The following is a 14,028-nucleotide window of genomic DNA, read 5'->3' as shown; positions in this document are numbered from 1 at the left end:
CTCTGATTAAGTGATTCTCACCCCTCCCACTTTTGTCTTTAACATAATTAATAATTAGGGTTAGTAATAACCCTATGATATCGAATGGGACTCTGGGAGGAAAAGGAGAAGGAATACTGGAGAAAACTGCAGTGATGTAACAAACAAAAACATATTTTAAAAAATAAGGGAGGAAATGTGGGATACCGACACACACATAGTTATCAGATATATGTAGTTTACTTCATTATAGGCAAAGAGTGAAAATTTGATTACTACTATGTGGTGATTTTCAGAGAGGACCCAGAATCTGACCCCAGAAAGATTAAAAGAGATTTCAAAACTATGTTGAAGAGAAATTGTAAACTCTCTCTATATATTGCTGAGCCAAAGAATATAGAAAACATTCTCTGTTCTCTTAATGACTTGTTAACAAGAAGAAGCAGAAAGAATATATTCTTCTCTCTATTATGACTTTCTGCCAAGAAGAAAAGAAGAAATTTCTCTCCATTGCTGTGTTCTTTAGAGGTAGAGGGAAAGAATCCAACAAAGAAAAAGAGTTGAAGAGGCTTTTGGCCACTGGGAGGTAAAAGTCATCATCACCTTTTTCTGTTCAACTGTAGGCATAAGTAGGTCTGAAGCTTGAAGTGATGGATACTACAGCTGCTATTGAGTGAGTCTGAGTGAGCAGAGGAATAGCTTGGAAATAGAGATCAGTGGATCAATTAGTTTAAGACAACATGCCCTATGGGACATTAGTCAAACACAGGATAAATCAACTCAGCTTATAGGTGGAAACATCTTTTCCACACAGAAACTATTTTTGTCAAAGGAATACTTATATACAGTTCCTAAGCCAGGGAGACCCTGAATTTATAACTCCAGAATAGTGAGTGAGTTATGGGTTTTGCTCCCTCAGTGTGCTTTGCAGTCAAGCTTCTGTTAATATATGTCCACACTTCCCCATAGATAACATTGGTTAGAAAATATGACACAAGTTTATAAAGACTAGAGAGAGAAAAAAAGAAAAAGGAGAAAATTAGCATAGCAAGAATCTTCCCTGCTTTATGTGGAATTTGTAGATCTTAAGTGGAAAGGGTCTTAATCTTAAGTGAAACTTAAAAAGAAGGTTGCTATGCATTCTAGTAACCCTGAGTTTTTCCTAAAATGGTAGAGACTATCTAAATTGGTGCTGGGATAGATTGTTTTATCTATTTATCAAATACATGGAGCCCCAACACCCACAAGTACAGCCCAAACCAAATTAAAGTGTATTTGGGAAATATTTAACAAAATACATAAAAATACAACAAAATATAGATAATATTAATATAGTTTTCTAAATCAACATTTAGCCCACAAGGATTCCTATGTAGTGGTCCCTGTTTCTATTTGAATTTGACACCATTGGTGTAGACTCTGACATATTTATTATTTTTGCATTTATCTTAAATGATATTATCTGTGATGTTTTGTTTATTATTATTGCTTTTATTATATTATTAAGTAAATGGTTAGATTTAAGATCCAATGTGTTACATGCTAATGTGGAAATATGTTTAACGTGATTGCATATGTATAATCTAAAAAATTTAAAAATAAAAAAATTGAGACATTACTCTGTTATTACATTGAGTTTTATGTTTAATTATAATGTGTTAGGGTTGTTACTGAATGTTATCCAGGATGATTATGTGGGGGCTAAGCCCATATATGAGTCACTCTTGTTTCATAAATCTCTCATCGCCCCTATGTAAGGAAAATAGATCATTGTCTCTATTTTTCACTCCAAGGTGAAAATTTCCAATCTGATCAAATAAACAAATCTAATTAGCAAAAGAAAAAAAATCCAATGTGTCATCATTGTAAACAGCTGGATTTGTGTAAATAGAAGCATACCTGTAGGAGCTTGAGAGCTATAACAACGAGCTGTTATTCAATTGTTTGTGTCTAAATCTTCATGACCCTAATCGGATTTTTCTTGACAAAGATACTGGAGTATCCTTCTCATTTTGCAGATGAAAAAACTCAGACAAGCAAGGTTAAATGATTCGTCCAGGATCATGCAGCTAGCAAGTGTCTGAGTCCAGATTTGAACTCGGGAAGATGAGTTTTCCCAATTCCAAGCCCAGCGAATTTAGGATTATCTCGATTCACGGGGCCACCTAATTGCCCTTAATGATGAATATAGAGATAAATTCTCGTACAACAGAATTAACCCATAACCTTGGGAAAGTTTAAGTGGCCATGTGGTGGCGCTTCTTGGCTTGGAACCCAGACTCGTCAATGTGAGGATGGACTAGGACCAGTGAGTCAGCCCAGAGAATGAATGGTATGAAGTGGGGGAGGAAGGATCCATCCATGTTAGGGCCAAGTGTGTCATATAAAAAGTCTGAGAGACATGGGTAATTAATCATCTTATTAATCATGCTAGCAATAAGCAATAAAAGTGGTCACTGGCACTCTCAACTGCCAAAAGAACTCTCTTGGAACCCACTCAATGTTTATATGCCCTTGGAGGAGGGGGTATTCCTGTGGGGGGTAATCGTCTCTGATTGATTAACAAGTAATGAGAGAGAATGGATATTATAATGAGAAGTGCACCTGTTTTAATGAGGGGCTAGGGAATGTGACTTTGATCTCTCAGACCTGCAGGACTAGAACACAGTGGGCCAGATTTTACCCAAATTAGATTAAATTCTTTGTAAAGTTTTCACAGTTGGGTGAGGTCTCCCACCCAGATCAAAGGCATACATCCTGGAGATCTCTATGTACATGTTTTTGGTTTTTTTTTTTTTTTTTCTAGTGAGCTGGCTTCTCTCTTGGGAACTGAATGTTATAGCCCCTGTTCCTTTCCTTCCCTCCCACCTTCTCTCTCTCTCTCTCTCTCTCTCTCTCTCTCTCTCTCTCTCCTCTCTCTCTCTCTCTCTCTCCCTCTCTCTCTCCCTCTCTCTCTTTCTCTGTCTCTTTCTCTCTGTCTCTTTCTCTCTGTCTCTTTCTCTGTCTCTTTCTCTCTCTCTGTCTCTTTCTCTGTCTCTTTCTCTTTCTCTCTCTCTGTCTCTTTCTCTCTCTCTCTCTCTCTCTCTCTCTCTCTCTCTCTCTCTCTCTCTCTCTCTCTCTCTCTCTCTCTCTCCCTCTCTCTCTCCCTCTCTCTCTCCCTCTCTCTCTCTCCTCTCTCTCTCTCTCTCTCCCCCCCTCCCCCCCTCCTCTCTCTCCCCATCTAGCCCTCTGTACTTGTAGTACTACCACCTTAGCTAGCCTCTTCCATTTTAGAGAGAATTTGGGGTAGTTAGGATCAATAGCGACCCTTCCTTTTTACACTCCTCCACTGTAAGATCTACATACTCCATATAACCAGGGAAGGAATAAGTCCAAATTCCTTAATCTTTCTTGTTTTTTTCTCCATCTAGAAGACAATTCTTTCTCTCCTCAGATGCAATGGCCTTCCCTAGGTCCTAGTGGGACTGTTTAAAATTCCCTGTAGCTCTGTATATGTATCTATGTACAATGGAATGGCTTCTCTCCTGGGAACTGAATGGTTCTTTATAACCCCTGCTCCCCTCTCTTGCTCTCTTTTTTCCTCTCTCTTCAGTCATCTCTTAAAAGGCCATGGACATAGCTCAGGTGCTAGGACTAGAAAGATAAAGATGTAAAGCAGTCCCTTAAAATTTATATTCTAATGAGGGGAAATAATGTATGTATATGATTAGCACCTGGGGGTCAGACAAGGCTTCATACAGAAGCTGACAAGTGACTTGAAACTAAGGATTCAAAGAGTCTAAGAGTAGGGAGACATCCAAGGTATGGGGGAGAGGGGCACAATGATATAGAAAGAAAGGGAGGAGGGCTGCATAGGAAGGATCCCAAGGCCATTTTGTGTGTGAGAAGGCTCGAAAGGTAAGCTGGGTCAGGTTGATAAAGAGCTAAAGGATGTCAGCTGTGGGAGTAGAGCATGAGAAGGGTTTGGGAGATTTTGTGGAGGCAGAAATGACAAGATTTTGGCCACTGGCAGGAAGAGCGAGTGGTGGAGGGGCACACTTTGGCTAAAAGCCCAAGTGATTGGAAGGACTGCGGCCCTTTAACAGGAACAGGGAAGTTTGGAGGAAGTGTGGATTTGGGGAGGAGAGATGGTTTTTAGTCATGTTGTCTTTGTGACTCCAATACAGTCTGAAACCTCCAATGGGCAGCTGGTGGTTCAGGACTCAGAAGGAAGGCCAACCTGAGAACCATCTGCTAAAAATGATGATTAAATCCATAGGAACTGACGAGGTCATTGAATGAGAAAAAGTAAAGCTAGAGAGCCCAGGACAGAGCCATGAGGGACACCCAGTCAGAAGATATGACATAAAGTTTCCAGCAAAGGAGATAGAGAAAGAGCGATCAAACAGGGAGGAGAACCACAACAGATTAGTGTCCCCGCCCCAAAAACCAACAACAACAACAACTACTTTGAAGGATAGAATAGCCAGAGGAGAGGGAAGTCAGGCTGGAAAATGATCTCTAAGGTCCAGAATGTTAGGGCAAGAAAAGCCTTCAAACATTTTAAAGTTGAAAGAGGCTTTAGAACATAGAATCAGCTGAAGCTGGCAAGAACCTTAGAACAGAGGATATGTCAGAGCCGGGAGGGCCCTTAGAACCCAGGATGTCACAGCTGGGAGGGTCCTTAGAACCCAGGATGTCAGAGCTGGGGGGACCTTAGAACACTGTCAGAGCTGAAAAAAAAAAAAATTTTTTTTTTAGCCAAACCAGAAATCAGAGAAAGTACCTATAAGAGAATATATATCAGATAATACAGAGAGAACATTTTCTCTTATTGGGAGCTCAACTCAACCAAGAGAAGGTCCTAGATCTCAAGCAAGGAGACGTACCCGAAAGTCTCTAGTGACTGGGTTTGGGGACAAAGGAATGGAAGACAGCCAGCTCTTCTCATGTCAGGTTCTATCCAGACTTTTAATCTTCCTTCAGCAGCCTGAAGTGACATTGGCAGGATCCATTTTTTGTCTCGAAGCTGGAGGCCAAAAGCACCCAAAGTGATGGCAAAGCATGAGGAGGCTGAAGAGGCCGGAGCTCTCCCTCTCCCTGAGCCTAACCCTGGCATATGTGCAGGACGCTGACTTCTCCCAGTGAGGAGAAAGTCTTGTGCCAATGGGCTTGGGCACTCAGATTATAATTCTCAGATTTATTTATCCAGCCCTAACCTCTCTCCTGGCCTTCAGTCTTAAATCTCCAACTGTCTCCTAATGATCTCAGACTGGTTATCTCATAAGCATAAAGTTATTAAAATTAAACTTAAAAGTCCAAAACTCAACTCATTATCTTCTCTTTCCTTCCAAACCTTTTCCTCTTCCTAACTTCACTGTTATGGATGAAGATACTACAATACTATCTACTCCATTACCCAGGCTTACCACTTAGGGTTCATCTTTGATTTCTCACTCTCACTCACTGTGTCCAATATATTGCCAGGTTCTATTGCTTTTACTTTTCTAACAGCTCTTGCATACACTCCCTTCCCTCCTCTGTACTGTTGCTTCCCTTCATTTCTTCACACCTGTACTATGGAAAAAGCCTCTGAATTGGTCTCTTCCTCAAGAATCTCCCCAGTCCAATCCATCCTCCATTTAGCTGTTGAATTAATCTTCCTGTAGGACAGAACAGGCTATGTCACACATTCCCCCATTCCATTCAATAAATTCCCATTGGCTCCATATCACTGCCAAAATCAAAAATAAAATCCCATTTGACTTTCATAACTCAGCTTCTTATACTATATATAGTATAGCATACTATACTATATATAGTATATAGAATATACTATATATTCTATATATTACTTTCTTATACTTCTTGGAAATAACATTCTATTTCCCAATACTATATGTTTTTGCTTGCTATTCCTCCTGCCTGTAACACATTCCCTCCTCAATTCTGCTCCCAACTTTTTTGGCCTCTGACAAATTAAAATTCTACCTGTATTAAGTCTTTTCTAGATTTTGTTTTAGTTATTACTTTACTTGTGAATGCAAGTATTTTTTATTTTTGTCAGAGCTGGGAGGGCCATTAGAACCCAGGATGTCAGAGCTGAGAAGGCCCTTAGAACAGATTTTTATTCTGTTTATTTAACTGCCTGTAGAGAGACAGAGACTGGACCTGTTATTTCATCAACATGGGAAACTTTCAGAAAAGACAAGACTATTATACCATCTTATAGATGAGGAAACTGAGGCAAATAGCAATTGAGTGACTTGTCCAGGGTCCTACAGCTAGTAAGTAAGACCAGATTTGAACTGGGGTCATTCTTATTTGAGATACTGATTTCTACAATCGTTTCTCTATTCACTGTGCCAGTATGTTTCTTATTAATTGTGCATGAGCACATATATGTTCTATAACAAGTAATATTGAATCATTTATATTATTTTGGATGAGGAAGGAGCGCACTTGATGTCACAAAATTCTGAGAAAGTCATATTCTTATACAACATAATAAGAAAGGTGGTCTGCCTATTTGACGAAAAAATAAAGTACTTTTGGGTAGGGCTCGTATATTATATTTATTTTGTATCCCCATGACACCTTGCAGAATACTAAGCACATGGTAGGTAAGTAATAATGTCTCCCAAGGCATGGCGGTCATAGCTACTAGGACAGGGGGACCCTTGCAATATGGATTTTATTCAGAGCATATAGCACCATCTAGTGTCACCCTTTATTAATTCTGGAAAATTGATGTCCCTGGATTTGTGATTTCTCATATTCGTCTTCCACTGCTGCTACACAGTACAATGCCATGTTTTTCATCCTGTGTCCTTTAAAAACAAATAAACAAACAACCTTTATATTATCATTATCTTTATAGATTTTTTTTTTTACCATATATCCATTTCTGATATCCTCCCATATCCTTTGCAAGAGTGATTTTTAAAAAGGGAAATTGGGAGGTTAAGAAAAGCAGTTCATCTTTTTGTTTGTTTGAAAGGCAATTGGGATAAAGTAACTTACCGAGGGTCACACAGCTGGTAAGTGTTAATGTCTAAGGCCATATTTAAACTCAGGTCCTTCTGACTCCAGGGCCAGTGCTCTATCCATTGCACCATTTAACTATCCCAAGAAAAACAGTTCAGCAAAAGTAACCAAAAGCAAACAAGTCTGACATTTTGTATAATATTCTACACCCATAGTTCCCCATCTTTACAAGAAGAGAGAAAGGTACATTTTCTCAATTATTTTCCAGGGATAAGTTTAGTCATTTTCATTAATACAGTATTCAATTTGGGGATAGTTTGTTCCTTCCAATTATGCTGTCTTATATTCATCAAATGTGTTGTTTTTCATTCTGTATACTTCACATTACATCAGTTTATATAATTCTTTCTATGCTTCTCATTTTCATCATCCTTTGGGGGACAGTAATATATACCATTACATTCATGTAACCCAGTTGGTTCAGTTGTTTCCTAGATAACTTGTCCATGTCCTTTGATAAATCCTTTATAGAAGACATCCCCAATGGATAGGGGTCTTTCTCTAAATCTTTTAATATTTCATGGACATCAGTGCAATAATCGGGCTAGCTCCGATCCCTTAAACTCATCCTACAACTGATCTCTGTTTGCTCATACATGCCCATGATAGTGTCAAGATATCCTTTTACTTGTTTGCCATTTGGGTACTTTGCAGCTCTTGTATGCAATGATTAACATTTATAACCATGCCAGAATATTGGTGTTAACCTGAGATTTTGTGTGACCTGGGATTACTGAAAACAGTATAAAATCCCAAAGATAATCCAGGATGTTCTCATCATGTTCAGTTCTAGTTCTGTCTTGAGTGACAAGATAACAGTGGAAAAAACATTGGGTTTAGAATGGGAAACTTGAGTTTACTTGCTGGCAATATCATTCATTACCTATGTGACTTGCTTTATTATCTGTAAAATGAAGGGATTGGACTAGATGGCCTCAAGGATCCCTTCTGTCCTATGTGATCAGATTATTAATGGAGTAACTATTTTGTGACAGTGCTCTAGTATAAGGAGGTTCCTTGCTTTCTGTGTCCAGGCTCACAGTGCCGTATGTCCCCAGCACAGGTATGGCTACCAACAGATTAAGTCCTTGTCTGAGCATCTGGCTTGTGAGTCAGCCAGATACATCACTCCTTAATGAGTTGAGGATAACATATAAAACAACGGGAGTCGGTTCATTGCGAAGCTTTACTGGCAAATAATGGGGAAGTGAGAGGAGGAGGATATACAACTCAGATATGCATGTTAACATAGAATATAGTTCACATAAAGGGAGTACTTCCTTGGGGAGTACAGAAACACAGTTCCATTCAGCTGGAAAGATGTGTTCCAAGTGTCCATCTGAGAATAGAATGCTTATATCCTGATTTTATTGGCTACCTGGAGCTGTTTTGCATGTAGGATTTGGAGGTATACAGGTACACGCTAACTCTTGAAAAGATATTTTTGGATCTACAACTACATTAATCTTAAAAAATATTGTTGCCACATATAAAAGCTATATCAAATTGCTTGCCTTTTCAATAAGGGATGGGGGTGAAAAGGAAAGGAGAGAATTTGAAACTCAATTTTGAAAAAAAAATGTTGAAAATTGTTTTTAATGTGTAATTGGGGGGAATTAAAATGCTAAATAAAAATCCCCCCAAAAAAATTTATTGTGTCCAGTATTTTTCCATGAATAGATTCTAAAAGCTACAGCTTTTCTTAAAAAGAAGATTGTCATGGTGATCTCAAGACTGCCAGGCTCAATCTTATAACTCATAGGCCATTTGTGTATACCAAAGGTATTTAATACCTTCATGAAGTGCATTTTACACAGATTTCAAATGGAAAACAATCTCTATCAATGATATAGTCCTCCAGATACTTCAGTTTGTAGATAACATTGTTATTGTTTCCACAAGCTCAAAACATAGCAAGACTGTGAAATCCTGAACTAAATTAAAGCTATGAGTTAAAGAATAAAGTTTTTTTTTTTTAAATTGAGATAACATCCTGGGAGATGTCTCAAGAATACAGAGAACAATGGATTTTCCCAAACAAGAGACCCATGAGAGGTTCTTTATATTTTGAGGGGTGAGGGGAAAGGTAGTGTGAGGTAGCAAGGTGTGATCATGAAATCCCAGTGGCCCTTGGCAATGCAAGCAAGGAAAACCACTTCATTCTGGTTTGTTTTGCCCTTCATGCTGTCAGGATCCTTATATCAAGACCACCTTTCTCTTTTTACTCATCTTTTTTTTTTTTTTTTAATTATTATAATCATTATTAGGAGAAATCCTGTTTTTCAAGGCTAAGGACCAGCAAAAAAGCTGTACCCTGAGCTTAGCTTAAAAACAATCCTTTGCATTCACCCTTTGGATGAATTTTGCTGCTGCAAAATTCCTGAATTGTTTCTGCACTAGCTCTGGTTTCTGAATTCGGACAGGTACCTGAAGGACCTATACTCCAGTCATGAAGCTCTGCTGTGGATCCAACTTGTCTCACTGTTCCTGCTACCCCTCAATTAGGGCTTCAGCTCCCTGGGTAACTGGTTATTGCTATATGTATTGTGATTTGGCCACACTAAATGGGATCTCCTCCTAGAGGACACCCAGTTACATATGTCTAGTTTCCCTCCTCTAATAAAATAAAGCTTTTTACTTGTGATCACGGTTAGCAGTTTTGGTTTTATTTTGTTTTATTTTATTTTTTGGAATTAACCATGGTTGTGATAACCTATGTGAGCTGATATTTTTCAGTTAACTGTGGTTGTGATCATTTCTGTGAGCTCCTTGATATTTTAAGAATTAATGGCAGTTACATAATCTCTGTAACTTTTTGATCATTTGTTTTCAGATTTGACAATACCTCAGATCCCAATAGAAGGAGGCAAGGATATAAGAAGCTGAGATCTAGCTTAATTTACATTCCTTTATAAGGTAAAAATCTCTGAGGAGGGGGACTTAGGGAGTGGTTCACTTCAACCTAATCAAAAGTAAATATCTTAACAGGAGGAATGTAAAGACCTTAAGGGAATGGAAATCCTTATTACATTTGGTTGCCATTTCCATCATTATTTATGAATTCAACCCATGGATACAGCCCACAGGTGGGCCTGCAAACCCTTCAGTGCGATGTGGATTCAACATTCAGGCACTGATCGATCAAGGGTCTTCCTTCTGCTCTGAATCTGAAACTCCAGAGCTTTCTAGCTAACTGATAGGGGATAGAGTCAATAACTATCTACTGGTATTATACCCAGGGGTAAATCTGAAGTTGTACAGACCCAAACTGAGGTCTGCTTGCAGACTCGGTCCAAGAAGGCAGTAATCAAACTATATCTTCCATCAGATTACTTCAGGCACACTGAAAGTTTACAGCTCCCTGTTCTGAACCACCGAGACACTTGAAGAATACTTAAAATACCTGATGCTTGAAGGATGATTCAGCACAAGCTCTGAGGCAGGACTTACAGGGCTGAAACAGTCTAGCCCTAAAGGAAGAAGGTGGAAGAATGAATAAAGAGAAACAGAGATCTATGATAAAGATCCATAATAGAGTGTGGGAATTAAAATGATCCCACCTACAATAAATGAGACTGAGACAGAGCTCTAGGTCAATGGCATTTTATTAGATTATTAGATTAGACCTCAGAGCTTCCTTGTTATTTGAAATGTCCCCTCCTTCCAGGAGCTATTTTTATAGAGTTAGATGTCTAGTCATTCAGAAACAGCTATACTGAAAAAGAATAATTCCACTGATTAACTTGTGATGCATAAGCTTAAATAAGCAAAATAATATAGCAACAGGGTCACAAGTTGGGCGAAATAAGAAATATCTCCACATAAGATAGACAGGTTTCTCCTTAGGTTAGGTACAAGGAAATGCTAAAAGTTATCACACTTGGTGACCTAAGTGGTTGTAAGATGGTCATCTGCTCCGATTGGACAAGTCATTGGTTTGGAGGTCCAAAATTATTTTAAGGGACCTTCCATATAATTGTCATTTCTACCACATTGAGCTTGGTCATCATGACAAGGAAAAACAAGGGTAGAGGACCTTTAGTGAACTTCCTATAGTTGAGCAAGTAAACTTAGAATCTGTAGCTCAAACACTAAGACCTTATACACAGAACTTTGATATAATTCTATCAAATTGATTAATATGGATTGGAATAGAGTAGGACTCCAAATGAGTTACTTCTCACAAGAGAAACCCAATAGAAAATAGCTCCAAAATATCTACAAGTAACGTGTCAAAAGAAAACAAGATCAACAAGAATTCCTGGAAGAACTAAGACCATAGGTTTTTTTTTTTTTTAACAATTTAAAATTATATTATAAATGAAACACTGATTATTCCCTAGGATTACCTTCTTCCTCTATTTTGTTTTCACTTGGTGATCTCATAAACTTTCATTGATTCCGTTATCATCTCTGTGCTGATGATTCTCAGATGTCTCTCCTCTCCATCAGCCTCATATCTTCAACTGCTATTTGACAGCTCAAATAGGTTCTCTCCTACACTTCTTAAATTCAACATGATCAAAACTCAATTTATCCCCTTTTCTCTCTTTTAAACTTCCTGTTACTGTCCAGGGATTTCCTCTCGGTCATAACTAAGCTAGAAAACTAGATACTGTCCATGATTTTTCCCTCTCTCTTATCCTCTCCTCATATCCAATCTATTGGCAATTCCTGCAAAGATTCTGCCTTATAACATCTCTTATATGTGTCCCTTTCCCAGTCACCGATGAAGTCATGGGTATTCAGGTAGGCTTTAGCAAAGAAAACCTGATAGGATTATAATACTTCCAGAGACAAGCCAGGCAGAGATAGTCTCAGCCTTAAGTAGATCTTTTGTTCAAGTGGACTGTTCATTTTAGTCTCACTCCCGGTGAAGGTCTCTAAAAACCCTACCTTTACTTATCTAGCCAAGTTCCACCAAACTCCTAAAGTTATATTTTCCTTATAAAAGGTCTCAAACTGTAGATCCTTGCTAAACTTCTTTAGAAATTTAAATATTCTCGCCTGTGTTTCTCCTTGTTATGGTATCTTCGCTTTTAATGGGATCTTCCTCCTAATTAATTGTAAATTCATTAAAGAACTTGTGTTTCCCCTTGTTAATTGCTAAAAACCTTTTTTTAAAAAAAAGTGTTATAGCTTTTTATTGACAGAACACATGCATAGGTAATTTTTCAACATTGACCCTTGCAATCACTTCTGTTCCAACTTTTCTCCTCCTTCCCCCCACCCCTCCCCTAGATGGCAGGCAGTCCCATACATTTTAAATGTATGACTACCTGCCATCTAGGGGAGGGGTTGGAGAGAGGGAAGGGAAAAGTTGGAACAGAACTAAGTGCAAAGGACAATGTTGTAAAAAATTACCCATGCATGTTCTATCAATAAAAAGCTATAATTTTTTTAAAGTATATGTTAAATACAATATATTTGTACATATTTTTACAGTTCTCTTGTTGCACAAGAAAAATTGGATTTAGAAAAAAGGTAAAAATAACCTGGGAAGAAAAAAAAATGCAAGCAAAGAACAACAGAAAGAGTGGAAATGCTATGAAAAACCCCTTTTCTTACTAAAAACTGTTACATATTTGGCCTGCTCTTAGCAGCATAATAAAGCTTTGCCCCTTGATTTGGAAGATGTCTAAGCTTATACCAGCCTTTAACCCGGATATACTTTTGGGGTATCACCCCATACCCTATCAAACAGTGGCTAACCCCAACATTTTGGTGGCCTGGTATGGGGAGAGTCTAACGTCATTGGTAGCTTCAATACTACTATCTTGGTGCAAGCCTTCAGCAACTCAAACCTAGATTATTAATCCTGCCTTCCACTCAAGTGTCACATTAATCTTTATAAAGCACAAGTCTTACCTTCCTTTTCTCTGTCTCTGTCTCTGTCTCTCTGACTGTCTCTGTCTTCTGCCCTCTCTCTGTCTCTTTCTGTCTCTCTGTCTCTGCCTGTCTGTCTCTCTCTCTGCCTCTATCTCTGTCTTTCTCTCTCTCTTACACACCATTCAATAAATTCCAGTGGCTCCAATCACCTCCAGTATCAAAAAATAAAACCCTCTTTTTCCAAGCCCTTCACAACTTGGCCCCTGACCACCCCTCTAGACTTCTTACCCCTTCCAGTGACCCTGGTCTCTGCTGCTCCTTGTTTGAGGTACTCCATCTCCTGATACTGAGAATTTTCTCCAGCTGTCCCTTGTACCTGGAATTCTTTTCCTCTTTCTGGTTTCCTTGGCTTCCTCCAAATCCCAGCCAAAATCCCACCTTCTACAGGAAGCTCATCCTGAATTCCAGGCTGGATGTTGCAGCCAGCCAGCCCAACAGGAAAGCCTTGAGAAGCCATAATGTCTTGGACTTGGGCCCAGAAAGGATTGGACTTGATATTTGGGACTGTGCTCCATAGGAACTGAGCTATGCCATGAATCTAATTCTCTCCCACCCCTTGAGGTGGTAGGGGAGATTTTGTCTCTCAGATGTTGGGGGAAATAGGTTTGTATATTTGTGATTCTATCTATTGTTCAGTTGTTATTTGGTAGTTTTCAATTGTTTCCAACTCTTGGTGATCTCATTTAGGATTTTCTTGGCAAAGATACTGGAGTGGTTTGCCATTTCCTTCTCTAATTCATTTTAGAGTTGAGCAAATCAAAATAAACAGTGTTAAATGATTTGCCCAGAGTCACAAAGCTAGTAAGTATCTGAGGCCAGATCTTTCTAATTCCAAGCCTGGCACTCTATCCATTGCTCCACTCAGCTGCTTATTATACCAGTTGGGATAGTAAATTTGTATATCTGGGATATACCTTTTTTTTCCTCTGAGGCAGTTGGGGTTAAGTGACTTGCCCAGGGTCACACAGCCAGGAAATGTTCAGGGCTGATGCTCTATCCACTGCACCACCTAGCTAACCTTTTTAAGTATATTTTTGTAAAAGTCAATCCAACTTTTAGTGGTTGAATGGAACTGGAATGCAGGGGACTCTGCCCCTACATTTGAGAAAACATCATTGTTAGAGGATGGAGCTA

Source organism: Antechinus flavipes, chromosome 3 (assembly GCF_016432865.1).
Source record: "Antechinus flavipes isolate AdamAnt ecotype Samford, QLD, Australia chromosome 3, AdamAnt_v2, whole genome shotgun sequence".
NCBI lineage: Eukaryota > Metazoa > Chordata > Mammalia > Dasyuromorphia > Dasyuridae > Antechinus > Antechinus flavipes.
Note: the sequence above shows the minus strand (reverse complement) of the source record.